Source organism: Siphateles boraxobius, unplaced genomic scaffold (genome assembly GCF_051911475.1).
Source record: "Siphateles boraxobius isolate OS27281-9 unplaced genomic scaffold, OSU_SipBor_1 74, whole genome shotgun sequence".
Taxonomy (NCBI): Eukaryota; Metazoa; Chordata; class Actinopteri; order Cypriniformes; family Leuciscidae; genus Siphateles; species Siphateles boraxobius.
Window position 1 is genome coordinate 1,345,001 of NW_027509202.1, and position 9,141 is coordinate 1,354,141.

Consider the following 9,141-nt stretch of genomic DNA (forward strand, 5'->3'; position numbering starts at 1 on the left):
CGCGCTGATCTCGACGACCGTCCTCGGCTTTCAAAAACATATAATTTTGTTTTTGAGCTTCAGAACTTCTGCCGGTTCGTTTTCCACATCTTTTCTTGTTGATGTTAAAATTCATGTTTCTAATCAAACTCTACAGTTTTTTTGGCACAAATTAATCTGGCACATGTTAATATTGATAAACCTTTATGCATTTAACGGCATGCATTATAGATAACATCTATGCATTTACATTGTGTTCAAGGCTGCATTTTATTGCATCACTTGCATTGCCTGAGACTCAAACCCATGACCTCGGAGTCGCTGATTTAAGGTAGTCTCTTTAAACTCTTGTTTATGCTTATACAACAATACAATGTAAAGAGTAAAATATTTCCTGTAGCTGATGTAAAGCACACTTGCAACCCTGAGGTCATAGGTTCGATTCGAAGGCATGAAAGGATAAAAATGCTTGAATACAGTGAATGTAAACAACAGTCGTCTTGAATATCAGTATCTATGAGCTCTAGACTCTTTTATCAGTCATATTTAGTATTGAATGCCATTATAGTTCAGCTAGTGTGTTTGGAAATGTCAATGGAAATTGATTTTCATGCAGGATTTTCATGTGTGTGTGTGTGTGTGTGAGTGTGTGTGTGAGTGAGTGAGTGAGTGTGTTTGTGAGTAATCAAGTGTGTTTGAGTGAGTGAGGGAGTGTGTCTCTGTGTGTGTGTGTGTGTGTGTGTGTGTGTGTGTGTGTGTGTGTGTGTGTGTGTGTGTGTGTGTGTGTGTGTGTGTGTGTGTGTGTGTGTGTGTGTGTGAGTGAGTGAGTGTGTTTGTGAGTAATCAAGTGTGTTTGTGTGTTTGTCACCATCTTTGATTTACAGAATGCAGCCGGTTTTCGAGATCCGGTCGTGTGTGTGTGTGTGTGTGTGTGTGTGTGAGTGAGTGTGTGTGTGTGTGTGTGTGTGTGTGTGTGTGTGTGTGTGTGTGTGTGTGTGTGTGTGTGTGTGTGTGTGTATGTGTGTGTGTGTGTGTGTGTGTGTGTGTGTGAGTGTGTGTGTGTGTGTGTGTGTGTGTGTGTGTGTGTGTGTGTGTGTGTGTGTGTGTGTGTGTGTGTGTGTGTGTGTGTGTGTGTGTGTGTGTGAAACGCCTGTGGTGGCTTTAATCATGCAGGTAAAGGTGAAGTCCTTCATCACGAAGGTTAATGAATCTCTCACGGCACATTCAAATGCTTACAGTAAGTTGACATTTGTTGCTCTTTCCCTTGCTTTTTTTTTTCTTTATGAATGTAAAAACCTGTGAAAAATGTCTTGATTTTCATGCAGGACGAGTCGCTCGTATGCAGATCTGGGATCGGATGACATTTCAAAGTACTTATTTGTGCAAATCTTTGTTTTAGATTGTAAAGGTCATAGAATGAGTCCCACCTTCTTCATTTAAATAGAACATGAGGAAAACATGCAAAACCCGTCGTCACCACACCGGAGGAGTCATTAGGGGTGTGTGTGTGTGCGTGTGTGTGTGTGAGTGATCGAGTGTGTGTGTGTTTGTGTGTGTGTGTGAGTGAGTGAGTATGTTTGAGTAATCGAGTGTGTTTGTGTGTGTGTGTGTGTGTGATTGTGTTTGTGAGTGAGTGTGTTTGTGAGTGAGTGAGTGTGTTTGTGAGTAACGAGTGAGTGTGTTTGTGAGTGAGTGAGTGTGTTTGTGAGTGAGTGAGTGTGTTTGTGAGTGATTGTGTGATTGTGTGTGTGAGAGAGAGTGTTTGTGGGTGTGTGAGTGTGTGAGAGAGTCAGTGAGTAAGTGAGTGAATGAGTGTGAGTGTGTGTGTGTGTGTGTGTGTGTGTGTGTGTGTGTGTGTGTGTGAGAGAGAGAGTGAGTGTGTGTGTGTGTTTGTGAGTGAGTGATTGTGTGTGTGAGAGAAAGAGTGTGTGTGTGTGTGAGTGTGTTTGTGAGTGAGTGAGTGAGTGTGTTTGTGAGTAACGAGTGTGTTTGTGTGTGTGTGTGTGAGTGAGTGTGTGTTTGTGAGTGAGTGATTGTGTGTGTGAGAGAGAGTGTTTGTGGGTGTGTGAGAGTGAGTGAGTGTGTTTGTGTGTTTGTGTGTGTGTGTGTGTGTGTGTGTGTGTGTGTGAGAGAGAGAGAGAGTGTGTGTTTGTGAGTGAGTGATTGTGTGTGTGAGAGAAAGAGTGTGTGTGTGTGCGCGTGTGTGTTTGTGTGTGTGTGCGTGCGTGCGTGTGTGTGTGCGTGTGCGTGTGCGTGTGTGTGTGTGTGTGCGCGCGCATATGTGCGCGTCCTCAATCATCACGGCTTTCATATTGAAATTTGTCTTCAGAAAGGACACAAAAACATGTCAGGAGAAGATGCTCGATGAAAAGTCACTAGTTTGAGATGATACTGAGATGAAAAGAAAATCAGGATCATCTGTACAAAACATCACATGATCAGTGACACAGATTTACTTGCATTTAATTGGTCACAAAATTTCATCTTACATTAGAACCTTAGTTTTTGTCACTTTTCATTTTATTTCCCGGTTTATCATTTATTATTAAAGTAATTGATTTTGTCCTTTTTTTTCTGTTGAACACAAAAGAAGATATTTTGAAAATTTTTGTCCCTAAAATGAAAGTCAACATTTATTAAAACATGTCTCCTTTTATGTCCCACAGAAGAAAGAATGTCAGTTATAGAATTTATACATTTATATTTTGAAAAGAAAGAAAATAATTGCTCTCACATTACTTATCTTTAATAGCAATAGCAGAAATCTCCATTAGTTTTAAATGAGCATTCGTTTAGCAGTTCATTGACTTTAACACTTTGTTCCTCATCGTTTATCCTCATCGATGTTCTTCCTCAGTGTTTCTGTCTCGTTTTACAGAACAAACATCTTCTTAAATCAAGATACATTTACTGGAGAAGAAGCAAAATGCCTGAAGATATTAAGAAATTAATCAAAATGAAGTTTGTGAAATGAACGTGTTTTCAGACTCCATTGGCAGATATTTGTCTTTTTTTAAGCACAAACTCACTTCATTTTGATACATTTTTCATTTTCCAGTCTTAATATCTTCCGTCATTTTGCTTCTTCTCCAGTAAATGTATCTTGATTTAAGAATGATTAGATATTTGTGCTGGAAAACAAGACAGAAACACTGAGGAAGAACATCATTTTTGCATTGTTTATTAACCATTTCTAGAATAAAAAACCTTATTCAGACTTCACCTGTAGTTGATGGAAAGACGTTTAATACACATGATGGTGATACAGTGAATTAACAGCTGCAGTAACTGTGCTCATTTAGAAAAGAGAAGTGTGTGTGTGTTTGTGTGCGATAGAAAGACCCGGATCTAATAAATCAGACGGTGAACATCAAACCATCTCTGAACGCTCGTCCATCCCTTTCATTCAGTCGATTCCTCCAGCCCTGGTAAAAAGCTCAGGTTTGTGTCAAACCGCTTTTCTTCAAACACACATTTCTGTGCTTCGTCTGTGCGTTTCAGAGTCTCCAGCAAACGGAAATCCATGGTTTCATGAGTTCGTAGCATCAGTTGCTCATGTTGAAGATAAATCGCTCAGTCTGGAGATACAAAACCTCCAATGCCGTGAATAAAAAGCTCCAACAATGCAAAACACCATCAATGCATTCATATCTGACAGAGCTATTGATCTGACAGGAACGAAGCGTTTCAATAAAGACGTATTTCAATCACTGAATTACTACTGTCAAATCTCAACCCATCAGAACATTAAAATAACCGTCTAATAAAACACAAACCCCTTTCTGCTCGTATGTATTGATCAGCATTTTTTGTGTTCCAGTAAATATAGGCCTATATATAGACCCGGTTGGATGTTTAAAATGCGTCCCGTAAAGATAAAGGCAATTGGAAAATGGATGGTGGCTTTTAGTTCAGTAAGTGGACGAGCACTTGGCCGTCGCTCTGGTTCTGAAATGTGCCGTCGTATATAAACCCTTATTTCTGCTGCGAGCCCAGGCGTGGGTTCATGTCGTTTGATCCAATCACTGCACACAATGCTTTTACAGAGGACGGATCGGCGGGTCGAGCTCATGTCAATTGTGTTGCAATTCTCCACCGGCGAAACCTGAAGCCTCCTGTAATCGACAACAGTTTGAGGCGCGAGAACGCCACACAATCCCATATTTTAAATGTAATGTGATTTTCTGTTCCTGCTGTTTCTTTCCCCTCGACTGATGTCCTGCGACATCTGAGCTATAACCATCATCATCATCATCATCATCGTCTTGATCTTGTTCTGCGGTTTATATGCAAACGCTGATAATGTCATCAGGATAAACGCTTGTTTTCTTCTCCACACAGCAGGAGTTTCCTTCAAAAGAGCATGTTTGTGTCGTAAATGAAACATCTCACCTTGGTTTAGTTCTCTTATACGCAGGAGCTCAAATGAAGGTCTCGTCTCATGCTTTTTTCTAAAGGCTCATGATCTGAGAAGCCCAAACACACCATCGGTTCACGTGTCGAGCTCACATTCTTCTCACAGCAGCAGAATGTGTAAAAACACCACAACAGACCAGTGTTATTTTACTACTATTATAGTATTTATTTATATTTTCAATAGCATTCATATTTTCAGTAGTAGCTATACATTTTATTTTTAGTAATTTTGTGCTTTTATCATTTTTTCTCTCTCGAGATTTACAATTTTAGTACTTCAAGGCATGCAACATTTATGACTTCATATAATATGTATATTTTATTATATTATTATCTTTATATTTTACTCTAACTTCCAGTACCAAACCTAATGTTTATAGTTTTATTTTTTAATTAACAATAACACCAGTTGTCAGTATTAACATGCATTTATATTGTGCATGTAAGCATTTTCATTAGTTTTTAAATAGCTTTTTATTTTTTATTTCCATTTTAGCTTTAATAATTTTAGTACTTATCTTAAATGTAGTTAATTGCCAAGGTAACATTTCCTATTTTTATTTAATTTCAGGTGTTCATTTCTAATATTTTACATTTTATTTTATCTGAGCTTTATTTCAATTATGGAAAACAATTTCTAGTAGTTTTAATTAAAAAAAACAACAATGCAAAAGAGCAGAACAGTTTGTTTGTGTCAGAACAAGCCGGATCCGAATCTTGTCCTATTTTATCCCGTTGTTTCTCCTCACGCGCCTCATAGCAAATGTATGACCTATGCATTTGTTTCATGAAATATCAATATAAATATAGCCTCGAGCTATAGACGTGGCCAAGCATGGCCTACATTTTAGTAAACACAATGACTTAAAGGTCAACTGAGGTACATTATGATGTATGGTGAAATTAAATAAATAAATAAGCCCAAGGGTTTTTTTTTTTTTGTCTGTGTGCTGTTAAAATTTTTCTTCATCTTTCATTTTTGTCCGGGTCATAAGGGATTTCTCCACCATAACCTCTAACCTGAAATCACATTAAAACATTGATTATTGTAAATGCATTAAATTCATCATTGTGCTGCAAATTTTATCTTCCTTACAACAAAATCCTGTAGTCTTTCATTTCTTTTTAATTCCCAAACAATGCAACATAACTATTTCACTCAATGTCATGATGTTTGCTGTGAATCTGTTGATTTTACTGGGATTTATGTGGTTTTGTTGCATTGCACCATTTGCTGTGTCCTAATTGATCAATGATCTGAAAATATGTGCTTTTAAAAACATTTCAGTGGCCAAAAACTCTGGAAAACATTGGCTGTGAAAAGTTGGCTAGATCCTGTATATTCACTTGCATTATTTATACACTCTTAAGAAAAATAGAGTACTAAATAGAACCCTTTTTATAAGATTCTATAAAGAACCATGCTTTTAATGTGACACCACGAACATTGTGTGTATTTGAATGACAAAAATGTTGTATTGTGACATCCGAGTCATTGACGCCTGCCGACGGGCAACGGTACATTGCAAAATTAACAGCAATACGCTGATTTCACGCATCCGCCATTTTGAAATCGAAAGCGAGGCTCCGGTGGGAAGAACCCCGGAAGTAAAGATAAACAACAATGCATTGGACTACCAACCTGAAGCTGCTGCTGCGAATTACACTATTGGATGTTAATATCCAATATAGGATATGTATATAGTTCATTCCTGCTTCTTTTTTTACTTTCTGAATTATACATATATAAAAAAAATATTTTATTTATAAATTAATTTCACTGTATGTAGTCTAAAGTATGAAAGACATGTATGTACAGGTTTAGAATAAATAATTTCTACATTAAACACAACAATACACCATTGCATTCGCGATCTCCTGTGATATGGTTATGATTGCCTTTATTTAATTAAAAACTGGGTCAATGACCCAGCCAAATGGCCGGAGGTGTCATTTCCAGACATAATTTGTTATCTGGTTGAGCGATTGTTCAGTCTCTGCAGTCTATTCAATTTCAACGTGGATGTCTAAATTATATCTGACAGGAGTTATCAATATGACTGTGTTGAAAGGGAACGTTACTCGGTGCCAAGTGTTTCTTAGCAGACGCGTTTTCATGCGACTAGATTAGGTTCGACACTAGGCTATATAGTTTTGCTTAAGGTAGAATGATGAGGGTAATTATATATGCTTGCCACTCTCTGAAACAACCTTACACAGTTTTGATAACGTTAATAATAAACACAGTGTTAACGTAGCCTACCTGTGATGAAATGCCGACTGCACACATACACATGATTAATCTTGGGATTCCACAACTTCCCTTGATCATCCTCACGCCCACGTCCTCCTTTCCGGTTCTGTGTGTTTATTAGGAAGGATGTAGAACTTCATTTCATAATTTGTTTGTTTATTGGCGGTACAGAAAACGATACAGCAACTCTTCGGCATGATTGTCGCGTGCATTTTAATTAGTGCCAAGGTAATGTTTTCCCCCACGGGCTAAATTCACATCACGTGACTGGGCGTTCCCGGGGCCGTTCCCAGACCAACCGTCTGTATGTATCGTGCAGCGCTTCTGTGTTGTACGTCACACGTATCACACACATGACCAGCGTCCGCCAATAGTGAGCCTACGTGTGACGTACAACACAGAAGTGCTGCGCTGTTACACTACTGAAATCACTCGAGCCCACAGAGAAGGAAATCAATAGTTGAAATAAAGTCGTTATTTTTGCGCACAAAAAGTATTCTCGTCGCTTGATAAACTTAAGATTGAGCCACTGTAGTCACTTGTACTATTTTAACGATGTCTTTAATAACTTTTCAGGGAACAAGTTTCAATCCCTTAGAAGCCTATGGAGGAGTGATCCAGCTCTCAGATTTAATCACAAATATCTTAATTTGTGTTGCGAAGATGAACGAAGGTCTTACGGGGTTGAACAACATGAGGGAGAGTAATTACTGACAGAATTTACATTTTTGGGTGAACTATCCCTTTAAAAACATAAACATAACACTAAAACATTGTCTTCTCAATTTTCACTTTGTGTGTTTTCTCTGATCCGATGGTGAACACATCCTCCGAAACGCATTTGAAACCGATTGCAATCCGATCACACAAACCACTTCAGATCGATTACAAGTAGAGAGACGAAATGATCTTACCGGTGTTGATGCCGCTCTTTCTCTCTCTCCTATCGCAAAATAAACTGATATATAAAATGTATATCTGTTGCTTTTGCATATAATTTGCATATTGAATTTGCATATAGTACGGGAATTGAAGATTTACGGTGTGATTTGCGGAGACATTCATGTGGCCAAGTGTAAAGGAAGAGTTTTAACAAATCGGACAGTAAAAAGTCTTTAGTCACCAGTGATCTAGAAATGTGTGACATGTTTCTAACTTCACATCTCAGTTTCTTCTCTGTAACCTCTTGCACTTTCGCACTCTTCATCTCTCCACAAACACTGTTTGTCCCGCGAGCGGATGGGAAATTGCCTCTGACCTGAGAAATTACATTAGAGCCATTATAAAGTCGTTGAGAGAGGATCAGTCCGTCCTCCAAACTGCATACATATTTAATTTCTCCACACACACCATCAAAAACTCAAACGATGGAACAATGTTTGTGTCTAGTCTCCCAGTTATAGAAGACAAATCGACTGGACAAGAACATTGCGGTCAAAGGCTTTGGCGGAAGATTTTGGCAGATCTTACGCTTTAGTTGAAGATTTCAGTGGGGATGTTTTTCTTTATGAATATGGATATGATAAATGATTCTCTGGATGAATGATGTTCATAAGCACATCCACCATGATCTGAGCCTATACACACACTTCAGTATTCCTCATTAGTCAAGGTTAGTGATTTCAACAGTAATTGTTAAAGCAGTTATAGCATGTAACTCATTCGTCACAGAAAGCTATGGCATGATTGAAAACAGGTTGTTTATTTTAAATATATTTTATTGAGTACTCTTTTACAAAAAAAAGATTCTTTATTTGGCTTTGAACCTTTAACATCAATTGAACTTTCCTTTTCCTTTCCATTGCACAAAGTGTTCTTTAAAGTGAAAAGGTTATTGTACGAAATGTTCACAGGTTGTTTGGCATCACTGCAAACACTCATTTCTGGAAGCTTTACTTTTAAAAGTATTTAGAAAAAGATTAATAGTAAATATTCATATTGGCTGTGTGTTTATGCAATATGTTCTCAACTCAAATGTTAATTTGATCCCTTAATGTTGAATTGACCCCTTATTAAGGTCCATTCAACCTATATTTATATGAGTAAAAACAATATTTAGTTTTCAATTCTTGTGTTTTACTTAAACAATATATTAATTGCAATTAAAAACTTTAATCTAAGGACTTTAAACAGTCCTGATTATAATGCATTATATATACCAGTGTTTTATTTTATTATAGTTTTATTAATATTTTGAATGGGCTTTTATTTAATATTTTTTGTTACTTTTTTTAAATATTGCTATTTAGGTTTAATTTATTTTTATTTCAGTTTTAGTTCCATTTCATAATTTTAGTGCTTCAACTTAAAATTATTTTTAGTTTATTGCCAAGATAACATTTCTATTATCCAGTTTATATTGTTGCAGCTTTATTTCAATTAACAGACATGTTTTTTAATAGTTAACGATAATAACTGGTACGTATAGACAGTCTCATCGCTAGAGGAGAGAAGGGAACGATCCTGCAAATGTGGGCGGGGCTTGATTTTGT